This window comes from Leptonychotes weddellii, chromosome 4 (genome assembly GCF_054177405.1).
Source record: "Leptonychotes weddellii isolate Sample4059 chromosome 4, ASM5417740v2, whole genome shotgun sequence".
NCBI lineage: Eukaryota > Metazoa > Chordata > Mammalia > Carnivora > Phocidae > Leptonychotes > Leptonychotes weddellii.
The window spans coordinates 149,527,963-149,543,172 of NC_138372.1; positions in this window are offsets into that span (position 1 = coordinate 149,527,963).

The following is a 15,210-nucleotide window of genomic DNA, read 5'->3' on the forward strand; positions in this document are numbered from 1 at the left end:
AGCCTGGTGATGGGTGTTAAAGAGGGCACGTATTGAATGGAGCACTGGGTGTTATACGCAAACAATGAATCATGGAACACTACATCAAAAACTAATGATGTAATGTATGGTGATTAACATAACATAATAAAATTTAAAAAAAAGAGTCCATTTATTAAAAAGTAGAAGCCACATTTTTTCAACAATTTTTTTTATAATTCTCACAATGTCTCTTTAAAAATCATCTATTTTGTAAATTTAAACTGATAAAGCCACTTGGAAAACAGTATGGAGTTTATTCAAAAAATTAAAAATAGAACTACATTTATGATCCAGCAATCCCTCTTCTGGGTATACCGTTGACCCCTGAATGACATGGGTTTGAGCTGCATGCATCCACTTACATACAGATTGGTTTTCAATAAATACAGTACAGTGCTGTAAATGTATTTTCCTCTTCCTTATGATTTTCTCAATAACATTTTCTTTTCTCTAGCTTACTTTATAGAAAGAATACAGTAAATAATACATATAACATAGAAAATATGAGTAAATCAACTGTTTTCCTTATTAGTAAGGCTTCTGGTCAACAGTAGGCTGTTAGTAGTTAAGTTTTGGGGGAGTCAAAAGTTATATGCGGATTCTTGACTGCATGGGGTTTGGCATCCCTCACCCTTGTGTTGTTCAAGGCTCAACTGTATATCCAAAGAAAATGAAACCATTATCTCAAAGAGATATCTGTACTCCCATGTTTGTCATAGTATTATTCGCAATAACCAAGATTTGGAAAAAAACTAAGTGTCCATCAACAAAAGAATAGAGCAAGAAAATGTAGTACATATATAGAATAGAATATTATTCAGCCTTAGAAAAGGAAGGAAATCCTGCTATTTGCAACATGGATGAACTGGAGCATGTTAGGCTGAGCAAAATAAGCCAGACAGAGACAGACAAACACTGCATGGTATCACATACATGTGGACTATGAAAAAAAAAGTCAAACTTACCAAAGCATAGAGTAAAAAAGTAGTTTCCAAGGGCTGTGGGGTAGAAAAAATATGTAGAGGTTGGGGTTGGTAAAAGAGTACAAGTTACAGTTCACTTACAAGATGAATGAGGTCTGAGGACCTAATGTATAACATGGTGACTATAGTTGATAATACTCTATTGTATAACTGGAATTTGCTAAAAGAGTAGAACTTAAATGTATTCACAAAAAAAAAAAGGAGGAAGAGGTAAATATGTGGAGTGATGGATGTGTTAACTGACTTGCTGGGGAACCCTTTCACAATGTATCCGTGTATCAAACCATCACATTGTGCTCTTTAAATACCTTATCATTTCATTTGTCAATTCTATCTCAATAGAGCAGAAAAATATCACTTATTTTATCTATTTTAATAAATTATCAGTTGCTAAAAAAATGTGCAAAGCAGGTATTCAATGACTTCATCAGATAAAAGAATCATCACACCCCACTACTTACTCACAAGTCACTTGGAAAGGCGGTATGAACACCAAACGGATAGAGAATGTGTCAACTAGGAATTAGATTTGTTTAAAAAAAAAAAAAAGAATTAGATTTGTAAAGTTTATGGTCTTATGAGACCAGAGTGACCAAAAAATAGACTGATTTCTCCTACCTTCTGCTTCCCATGGTTGTATGTTCATTCTCTTCATTCAGCACTTAACCAAATGATGGGCAGAGACAATAATGCATGGTTAAAATGCAAGCATGAGGGGCGCCTGGGTGGTTCAGTCGTTAAGGGTCAGCCTTCGGTCCGGTCATGATCCCAGGGTCCTGGGATGGAGCCCAGCATCAGGCTCCCTGCTCAGTGGGAAGCGTGCTTCTCCCTCTCCCACTCCCCCTGCTTGTGTTCCCTCTCTTGCTGTGTCTCTCTCCATCAAATAAATAAATAAAATCTTTAACAACAACAACAAAAAAATGCAAGCATGATTCAAAGCATGGTTTTTAGAGACAAATTGCCTGGGTCCAAATCTTGGCTCTTCTATCTACTAGTTACAAGACACTCGCAAACTATTTAAAATTTCTGTGCCTCATTTTCTCACAAATGAGGTGAGGACAATAATATTAATGTTATAAGGATTCAGTGATTTAACATATATAAAACCACCTAAAGAGCCTAGGATATAGTAAACACTATGTAATTGTTAGTGCTTCTTACCTCTAGGACTTAATCTACCTTTGTTTATTTCTCTGTATCTGCTTACATTGATTTTTTTCAATAGTAACCATTTTTAAGTGTACAATACAGAGGCATTAATTGCACTCACAATGTTGTGCAACCATCCCCACTATCTAATTCAAAACGTTTTTCATCATTCCAAACAGAAACTATAAACATTGAATAATAACTCCCCATTCATCCCTTTCTTCATTCCCTGGTAAACTTTAATTCTAAGCATGAATTTATTTAAAAATTATAAAGATTTATATAATTTTTATTACACACAATAAACAATCTTTAGCGTTAAGTTAAAACTTTCATTTACATGTAAAGTGGTTTTATTTAATTGTTTTAAAAATGTTGTCATTTTAAAAGAGCCAAAAAAGCTGAATATGTCTTTCAGCACAGGTCTATGCTTAAATATTCACATTCAAAGCTGCTTTCAAAAGACTCAAAAAAAGAAAAAAGGCTAAAAATAATTTACAATTGGCAATGATTAGAATCTCCTTGTCTTTGGAAGGGCATATTAATGACTCATATGAATTTAAAGTTACAAGCACTTAACAGTTTAACCAAGCATGTAGTTTGTACCAGAATACAAATGGTCTTAAATTGTTACTGCAGTTGTTTTTAGAGTGATAGGAAAAGGATACTTCACCAAAACCACAGCATCAACTTCCAAACGTTCTTTTTGAGGAGTTTCTGACTTTCAACTTTGAACAGAACTGCATTTAATTTCTGCATTTCTTGCATCTGGAGTACCTCATAGACTCCATCAGGCCATTCACAAGACCTGCGAATATGCAGAACAATGAGGCCAGCCTCTTCCTATGTCAAGAGAAGCACAAGGGGTAAATATGAAACAAAAAGGATAGTAACTGTTTACAACCAATCTTGTTTCAAACATTTTCTTCAGTTGCTTCACAGGGCCCATTGAAAAGCTCATCCTGGAGAATGCAGCAGTATTTTCCAGGGTATAAAACAATGCAAAAAGTTTTATGCCACCAGGAAGTTAACAGCAATCCAGTTCCAAGGATAGCACAGAAAAATGCTGCATGCAAAGCTTTTGCCAAACCATTTCAATCTGATATTAAAACTACAGGACAAGGCATCCAGGACCTTTTCAGTCAGGCCCTGCTCCTTGTCTTTCTGGTCACTCAGGACCCCCTAAGCTTCTCCATGGCCATTTATTTTCCCAGGTTTCATCAACAGCCATTCCTTCCCCTGCCCTTCTTTCCTAGCAAGAAATTCCTGGTAACCTGTCTCTATGAATTTGCCTATTCTAGACATTTCATTAAGTAGAATCACACATTAACTGTCTTTTTGTGTATGATTTATTTCACTTAACAGTGTTTTCAAGGTTTGTCCATGCATCAGAATTTCATTCCTTTTTAAGGCTTAATAATATTCCATTGTGTGTACATATAACATTTTGTTTATGTCTTCATCTACCGATGGACACATAGGGTGTTTCCATCTTTTGACTATTGTGACTAATACTGCAATAAACATCGGCATATAATATCGATTTAGAGCCCTGTTTTCAGTTTTGGGGGGGGTTATAAATCTAGGAGTGGAATGGCTGGATCATATGGCAACTCATTATTTAGCTTTTTAAGGAACAGCCAAACTGTTCCCATCTTACCTTCCCATCATTTTTCATTCCCACCAGCAATGTACCAGGGTTCCAGTTTCTCCACAGTTACCAAATCTTGTTACGTTCATTTTTTTCTTTCATTATATCCACCCTAGCACATGTGAAGTGAAATCTTGTTGTTTTGATTTGCATTTCTCTAGTGACTAATGATGTTGAACATCTTTTCATGTTCTTATAAGCCATTTGTATGTCTTTGAAGAAATGTCTACTCAAGTCCTTTGCCCATCGTTTGTCTTTTTGCTGTTGAGTTTTAAGAGTTCTTTATAAATGTTGAATTTTAAATGCTTATCAGATATGTAATTTGCAACTATCTTCTCCCATTTTCTAGGTTATCTTTTCAATTCCTTAATAATGTCCTTTAATACACAAACTGTTTAAATTTTGATGAAATTCAATTTACCTTTTTTTTCTTTGTTGTTTGTGCTTTTGGTGTCATATTTAAGAACTAGTTGCCAATTCCAAAGTCATGAAGATTTATCCTTATATCTTTTTCTAAGAGTTTTATGGCTTTAGCACTTGTATTAATATTGTTCACCTATTTTTAGTTAATTTTTGTATATGATATAAAATAGGTGTCTAACAAAACTCTTTTTCATGTAGAAATCCAATTGTTCCAGCCCCATTACTGAAGAGACCACAGATCTTCCTCAGTTTACAGTGGGTTTCCACCTGATAAGTCCATAATAAGTTGAAAACATCGTAAGTAGGAAAATGCATTTAAGTTACTTAATCTACTGAACATCATACCTTAGCTTAGCCTAACTTCAATGTGCTCATAACACTTACATTATCCTACAGTTGGGCAAAACTATCTAACACAAAGCCTATTTTATAATAAATTCTGAATATCTTATGTAGTTTGTTAAATACTATACTGAAAGTGAAAAACAGAATGGTCATATGGGTACAGAATGGTTTTAAGTATATCGGGTGTTTACCTTCCTCATTATGTAGCTGATGGGGAGCTGTATTTCGCTACCATTGCCCAGCATTAAAAGATAGTATTATACTGCATATTGCTAGCCCAGGAGAAGATCAAAATTCAAAATTCCAGTATGGTTTCTACTGAATGTGTATCACTTTTGCATCATCATAAAGTCAAAAAATCGTTAAGTTGAACCATTTTAAGTCAGGGACTGGACTATCTATATTCTTTTCCCATTGAATGTACAAGTCACTCTTGTCAAAAATCATTTGGCCACAGCTATATGTTTTTATTTCTGTATTCCCAAGTCTATTCCAATGATCTATTATGTATCCATATTCTTGTACCATACTGTATTGACTACTATAGATTTGCTGTACATTTTGAAGAGTGGAAAGTGTGAATTGTCCATCTCTGTTCCTGTTTTTCAAGATTGTTTTGGCTGTTTGGGATCTCTTGAAATTTCATTTGAATTTGAATATTGGCTTTTCTGTTTCTGCAAAAAAGGTTGTTCAAATTTTGATAAAAATTGCATTGAGTCTGTAGATTGCTTTAAGCAATACCAACATCTTAACAATATTAAATATTCCTACCCAAGAACATGAAATGTCTTTTCATTTATCTAGGTCTTCTGATTTTTTGTTTGTTGATCCTGTACCTTTACTAAATTTGTTTATTAGCCCCAATAGCTTTATTATGGTTGGCTTTTTTAAAAGACTGCTCTAATTTAATCTCTACAATCCCTTCTTTCCCACTTATAAGTTTAAAAATAAATATCTTTAATTTGGATCCCCCTATTAAATTCAAGAGAGTTCAGGGGCCACCTAAAATAAGAGGACAAATTTACTATGTATGTACAGTTTTCTGGGGAATGGGTTAATTGCTTGCATAGTAATCTGTCCCTCCTCTCAAAAAAATTAAGATCCATTGTTATAAAGGGAAACTGACATTGTCAGAATCTTTAAAAATTCACCTTGTTAAGGGACACCTGAGTGGCTCAGTTGGTTAAGTGTCCAACTCTTGGCTTCAGCTCAGGTCATAATCTCGGGGTCATGAGATCAAGCCCCTCGTTGGGCTCTGGGCTCAGCATGGAGTCTGATTGAGATTCTCTGCCTCTCTCTCTCTCTCTCTCTTCCCCCCCATCCCTCCCCCCACTGTCATGTATTCTCTCTGTCAAATAAATAAATATTTTTTTAAAAATTCACCTTGTTAAATTATTGGAAAATAATGAGGGATGTATGATTATGACATAAAATTCAGAATATTGATCTTCTTTACTGAATAAAATAAAATATATCCATATGTTTCCATTTCTCTTGATTTAGAAGGGAACAGAATAAATCATATTCTGTATGAAGATTTTTAGATTTTTTTTTTTACAACTAAAACTATCAGTTGGATAAGCATGTGTTAAATATACATATTTCCTTTCAGCACCTTGGTCTTTGTGTAGCTACAGAGCAGTCATTCTCAAATTGTGGTCCTTGAGCAACAGGAGGAACAATCACTGCAAGCAAACTAGAAATGCAAATTTTGTGGCTCCAGCCTGCACCTACTGAATCTGAAACTCGGAGAGAAGGCCAAGCAATCTGTGCTTTAAGAAGAAGTTTCAGAAGCAGAGTAAGGTTTGAGACCCACTAATAAATAAAGACAATAAACCGTCCATGATCTCAGGTGAAAGGCTTCTCTACTTAGCTGCTTTGATTTCCCAAAGCCAGTATCAGATCAGAGGAATTGATTATACTCAATATTCAGTAAATATTTATAGGCAACTATTACCAGATTAAATCCTAAGCTAGACTCTGGGAACAACGAGAAAAAGGCAAAGCATCTGCACTCAGGGAGCAACAAACCTACCTAAAAGCCTTTTGAATCACTGATAAGCTAAGGGCTATAACAGAGTTATCCCCGGATAGTGCCATTAGAACCTAGAAGGGTATTACCCAGCTGTCTGGGTGGAGTAGGCAGGGATAGTAGAAAGTTACTCAGAGGAAGGGAACCTAAGCTGAGTTTTAAAGGATGAATAGAAGTTTTCCAGAATAACCATGGGTAGAGGGCATTTCTTGTAGGGTAATTATACATGCAAATAGGTTCCAGCAAGATTATGTGAGGGTTTAAGAAATGACACGTCTCTCCCTTCCGGTGGAGGCGTAGTGCACATAAAAACTGACTGCGCATGATCAAAAATGAAACTGGAGAGATTATAAAGCCTGGATCATAAAGAACCTTGACTACCATGCTTAGGTAGGTGGCACTGGTCGAGCAGGCAATGTGCGTCATGGAAGCATGTTCAGCCAGAAAGGAAAACAGAGATCCCTGGATTTTAGAATAATGATTTTGCTAACAGATTAGCTGATGCCTGGGAAAGAAATTGGAGTAGAGAGAGAGAAGTGTGTTAGATGTTTGTTATATGCTTGCTACAATAACTTGCTAAGACGTCTAAAGTGAAATAGTTCAGACATATCAGTATGAATTTGTTCACAGCACTAAAATTTGTGACTGCCTATTACTTACAACATGTCAGTGATGTCTTTATTGTCATAAGAGGCGGACACTCTTAAACAATTGTCTTTAAAGATCTCAATAAAGAATGTAATGAATCTATTACAAAGTATTTGTTTTGCTTTAAGTCAAATAAAAAAAAAGTCTGCACAACTGATTTTTCATTTTTCTCCAAATTAGTCACTTCAAGGTACATTTGAAATGTATATCTAGAAGCATTTACTGAATAATTGGTTTTAAGTCTGACCCATATAGTCTTCAGTTTAGGATAGAAGAAAATAAATCACTTGTGTTCAAAATAGTAATATTTGGTTTAATAGCATGGAATTTTCAAGATGGACACACCATTTTCTTTGTTCTTACTGAACCTATATTTATACTCAATTGATTATTTTCAAATTTGGTTCTATATCTTAGAAAAAAACATTTGCACAAGTAAACGTAACAATTCTCTCCTTCACTCTTTTTATTCTTCCTTCCTAATATTTCTACCATACTTATTCAGGGCCTTTACATGAAATAATGATCTTTTTTCCTCTTTTGTTCTCCCTTTCTAATTGCTTGGGGCTTGTAGATTCAAGGGATTTGTGTACCTAAGAGTATAAGAGTCATCTCCCATATACCCAGAGAAACTCCTATGATAGTCAGCAATAGTTCATAAAAGGTTAGATATCATATACAGCTAGATCAGAGAAGACTGAAAGATATCACCATGAAATTGCAAAATCAATACTAATTTCTGATTAAGCAGATAGAATACAGTATTTCAGGAAATCTAAACTCTCAAAGAAAGATTATCATTTTAATAATGAAAGAAGGTAAATTATTTATTAGATTGTTAAGAAAAATTATCCAAACTTGTAAATAAACCAAAAAGAGGTGTGCATGTCCCTTCAAAGTCGTCCTGGAATATTGTCTCATAGGCCCATGCAAAGATTATGTAATTATCTGGGCCTTTATTTGACTTGCTGTTTATTATTAATTAGGTTTCAGAGTCTATGGAATTACACTCTAACTTGTGGATTTGTAGAGATGTAGAGATGTGAATTATTTGTCTGATAGAAAAGAGAGCCCCAAAGATTATAGTTTTGTTGCCTTATTGAACTTTAACCAGTTTTATATCCTACTTGTTCTCAGTTGGCAGAAGGAGCTAGGAATATCTCTGGAGCCTCTTTTATGAGGTATTAATCCTATTCATGAGGTCTGCTCTCATGACCTAATCACCCCCAAAAGTCACACCTCCTGATAACATCAACTTTGGGAGTTAGGATTCAACTTATGAATTTTGGGAGAACACACTCAAACTATAACACAGAGTTTATAAATATTTATATATGGCTTGTGGTGTGTCAACTTGGCTAGGATAAAGTATCATGAGAGCTGGAGGACAGAAAGGAGGCCCTAGCCATTTTGTAGCATGAACCTGTTCTCTCCTGTTATCCTGTCAAACACTAACCTAGGTGTGGCAGTGAAGGAATTTTAGGGATATAAATTGTGTACCCGATCAATCAGTTCTCTTAAATTAGAGAGATTTGAGTGGGCCTGACTTATTCTTAGGGAGGCTTTCCCTGGACACACTGTGGGTCCTGCTGGGTTCTAGCTTGCTCCTAATCATCCTTTCCTGACTGCCTTGCACACAAAGCTTTGGCCCATGACTGTAGGTGCCAGCCTGCTTGTGATCCTCCCTTCTTGACTTCCTGACCTATTTTCAGATTTGCTTCACCAGCCCCCATAATTTATAAGCCAATTCTTGAAATAAGTAAATATGTGTTTGGGAAGGGGAAGGGTATAATTATATATCTTACTTATTCTGCTTAGCTGGTTCAACCCTGACTGATAAACCACATTAATGAGTTAAATAAACTTTTGCCACACTTACTCTATACTTGTATGAGAGTGTCTTTTTCAACTTTTAAAGACTTTCACTTTGACAAGGTAAAAAGTCAATGTCAGCAATAGTTCTTTTGGTCTCTGCTAAACCTAAGATAATAAGAAACCAAATCTTGGGGCACCTGTGTGGCTCAGTCAGTTAAGTGTCCTCCTGTTGATCTCAGCTCAGGTCTTGATCTCAGGGTCCTGAGTTCAAGCCTGGCATTGGGCTCCATGCTGGGTGTGGAGTCTATGAAAAGAAAAAAAAGAAGAGAAGAGAAGAGAAAGAGAAGAAAAAGAGAAGAGAAGTTGAAATAGTGACACCATTAAAGAATGACCTATAATAATAATTATTACCATTATTTTTGTTAATATTATTTAGAAAGTAGTTTACTTAATTTCTTATTTAGCTTAGGCAACCCAGTTCAGTGTTGGCATGTAACTGTGCAAGGATTGTTCAAACAAGATACTCTAGAGCTAGAATGTTCACTGACAGTCACTTATTTTGCTTATCACCCACTTGATCTGATTGCTTTAGCCACGTGTAACAGGGACAGGAAAAATACAAGGGACACAATGACCAGGAAAGCTGCTGTGGTCAAATGCTGCATCCTATCAGTCAGTTGAAATCAGCAAGATGGAATGACAACTAAGAAGGCACTCTGGAAAAGGCCAACTATTTATATTAAGTGTTTCTGTCAATTGAGTCAAAAATATGACTCATGATGATTTTGGCAGCTGGAGGGACAGAAAAGATTATTATTTTTTCCAAATGTGCCCTTGGAGAGTTGCATCTGGTGAATAAGCATCCTTTTAAAAAAGCCCTTGAGATTAGAAAAGGATGGGTTAAGAGAAGGATGATAATTAAAAATTGGAAGAAATGCAAGTGAGTAAGAAAATGGGGGAGGGGGATGACACAGATGAAAAGACCAAAAAAAAAAAAAAAAGGTCCAGGAAAAGATTCTCTTTCAAATCACTGTCCTACACCACAAAGAGGAAGGCAACCAGTCTGTGGGATTTTCTGCTGGTGACTCAACAGAGGCATGATTAGCTGTAGCTCAGATACGGACAAGGTCTGTGAGCCAAGTAGGGCCCTTCCTAGACAGGGAGGGGAGCCGGCAGACCTTCGCTCCTTGTGACTGAAAGAGGAAGGGCGTAGTCTGTTTGCACTTCTCCTGCATTTCATCACTTCAACTTGTGATGTTTTCATTCACTTAAAAAAATGATGAAGTGATCCCCAATGGGTGTGTTTCACTTTCGAAACAATAAAGATGTCTGTTTTTTGGTGATTCTGGGAGAACAAATTTTCACCAACCGCTTTTTCCACATTACACAGGGAGGGCATTCAATATCCAAGTGGGTGGCTCCCTCAAAGGGACCAATTTTGGAAACCCCCACCTAGAAAAAACATTGTGGATTTTTATGGTTCTTTCCATCCAAAGGTCTCAAGGGATTACCAAGCAAAATATGAGATCCTTGACAATATTTTGAGGTGGTAGCAGACAAGAATTGCTGACACCCCTTGGCAGATAAAAAAAAATGGCCACAAGGAGGGTACCATGAGGCAGAAAGTTACAGTAGAACCAAGAATAGGACCAACAGAACCAATAGATCCTATGCTTCAAATTTCTTCTATCTCTGAAACTTCTGTACGCCTCTGTCATAACAATCATCTCGTGATTATACACAAAATAATACTCCTTTAATAAAATACTACCACTATCTATGTATATAGTAACGTCCTGAAAGAGGCTCATATTTTCAAGGTCCGAGGTAATTTCCAAGATATATCTTCCATAATCCTGAATATTTCAGAATATTTTTTTACCTTTAATAATAGTAACATTTTTGTGGTTGATATTAATTTACTTGTGTGATTAGCAGTCAATTTGGAGGACTAACTATGCATATAAGAATTATAGGGTTTTATTTCACTATAAATTGAACTTTCAGTAGAATATGCCATTTGGCTTTATTTGGCAAGTGGGTTATTTAAAATTGACAAAAGGGAGGGAAAAAAAGATTAGCAAATACATCTTTTATATTTTTGAAATAGCTATGCTTTATTTTTTAAATGAATTTTTTTCCTACATTTCCAAATAACCCTTTTTGCTTTTCACTATACTGCTGACTATAATTCAAGATGACTATAAGCTTGAGAGTTTTCCCAGGAATAGGGTAAATCAATCAGCATGGGTATTATTCAGCCACTAAAAATGCAAAACAAATATCCAGAATATTAAGGACACTTCCTCTAAGTTTCAGAGCTCAGGTTCAAAATATACCCCTCATGACCTAAGGAACATATCAACAAATGGGCTACAGAGAAAGCTCTCTTTTTTAATGCTAGTAAAAATCTTTGGCCAATTAGTCTCTGTTCCACATTTCAGAAAATTCTTCATATATATATTTTAATGTATTTAAAACACTGAATCTAGAATTGGAGACCGTTAAATGGTTCATATTTATTTTCTTGAATTTGAAAATGTAGTCAGTGCCAAAAGGCCTCTGGGTGTGTGTACAAATTTGTAAAAATACATAAAAACCTACTGAACCAAAACCACAGTGGAACTCACAATAACTTTCCAGACAGCATAATTCACCACTTAGTCACCAGGGAATGCCAATCTCAAAAGATTGATTTTTATAACAGGACAAGAAGATCAACGAAAAGAAGCCCTTCTTAGATTAGGAACAAAAGGAAAGTCCAACTCTAATGGATTTAAAACAATACTAGTGTTAGTGATAATAAAAACAAGTTAAATGTCTAGTGTCCTGTGCTAACATTTAATTAAAATATTTTTTAAACATTGTGTCTTTTGAAACGATACTGAATAACCAAGAATATTAGAGTATACGGTATTAGCTGCCTTCTAGTTATTGTACATTGAGCTCTATATTTCTTCCTGGATTCCTATTAGATTAGTAGAGAAATTAAATGAAATGTGTTTAGCCACAAGAGAGAATTATTGACTCTCATCGCTCTGTCCTGAGCCCAGGTAAGGAGCACAAGAAGTCCCGTCCACTCTTGTCTCCAACACATACCCTAACTTGGTTTCCTCTCTTTGTCTCCTTCCCATTTGCTCTCATCAAGTCAGGAGGGATCTCCTGTGGGCTGCCAAACCAGCTCTCCTCCGCTGCTTCCTCCCTTCTGTTTCTGCTCTTCTTCACTGTCCCTCTGCCACACTACAGTTTCTCAGCTCGGTCTCTCCTCAGCAGTTCAATTTATCTTTAAAAACATGGTAATCAGATTACTTCATTCTCTAGTTTATAACTTCTTGTAGCTTCTTGCTGCACTTCGAATTCCCACAAGAATCTACATAGTGCATATATAGTACCTGCCACCTTCTCTCTTGTGCCTGTAACTACAACCCACAGGGGCTAGAGCATGACAGTGAAATGCTGAAGTTAATATGATTTGTTAGTTGTTTAGCATTTCACTGTCATGCTCTAGTCCCTGTTGCTTTGAAGATCTATACATATATAGATCTTCAAAGCTGTTTCTTTGAATATCTACACATACATAGATCTAAGAAATTATATTGTGAATGTGGATTTCAGGTGGCTTAGTAAAAGAACTATCTCATAGTTAAAAAGACAAAACATGGAAAGTTATATTAGGTATGTTATGCATAAATGTGAAACCCTGGATATTTCCATTTCACCCACTGTGTCATTTTGTGCCTTTCCTCTGCAACAACAAATACAGAAATTTCATGCAAATAACTTATAAAAGTCTATTCTTGGGGGCTTGGGGCAGCTAAAATCAAAATGAAATAGATTACAGAGTAAAGAATAGCAGAGGAATACTGTGACATATGACAAGAAATCAAAGGGCCTAGGTTCTAGTCTGTTTTTGCCAGTTTTGTGATCTTAAGGGAAAATAATGTCTTAGACTCCACTCCCTTGTCTGTAAGAGTATGGTAACTAGATGACTTCCATATCCTTCACAAAAGTACTTCTGTGTGACTACAAATAAGTGAGATGCGGGGAGCCTGGGTGGCTCAGTCTGTTAAGCATTTGCCCTCAGCTCACATCATGATCTCTGGGTCCTGGGATCAAGTCCCAGGTGTGGCTCCCTGAACGAGGAGCCTGCTTCTCCCTCTCCTCCCTGCTCATGCTCTCTCTCACTATCTCTGTTGCTGCCTCTGTCTCTCTTGAATAAATAAAATACTTTAAAAATAAAAATAAATAAATGAGATGCATGAATGTGTACAGGACAACAGGTTGACATTAAACTTTTTCCTCCATTCCTATTACCCTTACCCTTCTCTACAGCATTAAAGTGGTACACATATCAGCTTAGAGGTCCTGAGTAGGGGCATTCAAGTGTAGCTTAGAACAAAGACCTCACTTGAGAAGCTAAGTAGATTGTGAAACTCATAACAAACACAATTGTTTAAAAGCCAAAGAGTTATTCATATGTAAGACCCTAGGCATTTATTATGGGGACAGTTTTCAGTTTGTGGTTTTGAATTACAAAAAAAGGCTTGTCTTGGAAGAACAGGAAGCAGAGCCTAGAGGACTAAAGAAAGTCTATGAAACCAGCACAGAGTGGAAGCAGATTGAGGATGATAACAAAAGAGCAGCGTCCCTGCTACACAGGGAACTATTAAACGAACTCACACACTTCTGAATAAGAAACAGTTTGGAGATTATTTGAAGGCAACACTTTAAGGTTTAGATGCTCTCTGCATCCCAGAGGAGACAGCCAGAGAACGCCACACATTTGAGTTCCAGACCTGTTCACTCAAGGGAGAAAAGAAAATGGGATATAAACACCCAGAAGAGATTGACAAAATTCAGTGGAGAGAATTTATCTTTCTTCACAGAAAAAACACTAAGGAAAATTTCTAGCTCCTCAAAATTGAGACAGATACCTGCCTGTATGTCAAGACGCAACTGGAGGTTAGAAATGACTAGTGTTTCCATGGGTGGAGTCTAAGGTCATGCCTTACAAAGTTCATCAGGACTAAAGCGGCAGGGAGAGCAGGGGTGGAGGATGGTGCAAAGTACACTCAGAGGTTCTTCTTTAGACTGAATGGACTTTGGCCAGGAGCTGGGAGAGGAGGACAGACCACATGACCACAGACCACAAGGGATCACAGAAGAGAGCTGTGGATGTCAATCTACAGAGCCCCCAAATCAGACAGAGCAAGGAATACCTCGGTCAAGGAATGACCAAACAACAGCACTTATGTCAGACTCCCTCAGGAGAAAAATTATGTTTGTAGATCAGAAATGACTTAGCTATCCAGAAGTTCTTACATTAAGCATGTTATACCATCTGTGAAAAGAGGATTTCCACAATCAAGTTAAATTCACTTATAAAAAATGGAGACAAAATTAATTGACATAAAGTACACAACTGAATTATGACTGCAAAACATCTGATCTCTTATAAATGTGCATCAGAACATCTAAAAGATGGCATTTTAATCTGTTGTTGTTGTTGTTATTATTATTATTGAGAGAATGGGTCACTTAAAACTTACTAGCTGCTGCCACTTTTAGCAACAGAGACCACAAATCTCTGTAGAGCAGTGTGCCTGTCATTGAGACAGTTGATCAGATGGCTGCAGAACATGTGGGACCACCACTATATGTAGCTGAAACAGAAAATAAACTATTTCGATTTCCCTGTTTTTTTGTTTTTTCCCCTTTTCCCACAGGGGAAATTTAAGGGAGTGTGATGACCTCCATGTATGAAAGAAAATCTTCCATACAATACCAATATATAAATGTATCCCTTAATTTGAGTATAAAAACATGTGACATTCTGAAGCCCAAGCTGTTGAAAGGGGACATAATATTATGAAGGATATATTGCAACTTACTGCATGGGACATGAACAAATATTAAGAGATAGTCAAATTATGTACAAGTCTTCCTTAACTACCTAAAGCTTATGAACACATTTAAAATAAGAAGTGATAAAAAATTAAATCAGAAACAATAACTATATAGCATAATCTACTAACTCAAGATTGTCTATAATAAGATATTAAATACATTTAAGAGATTTACTCTTACACACTGGTCCTAATTAAAAGTTTATATACATTATCATTGTATTTCTCAATCAATCT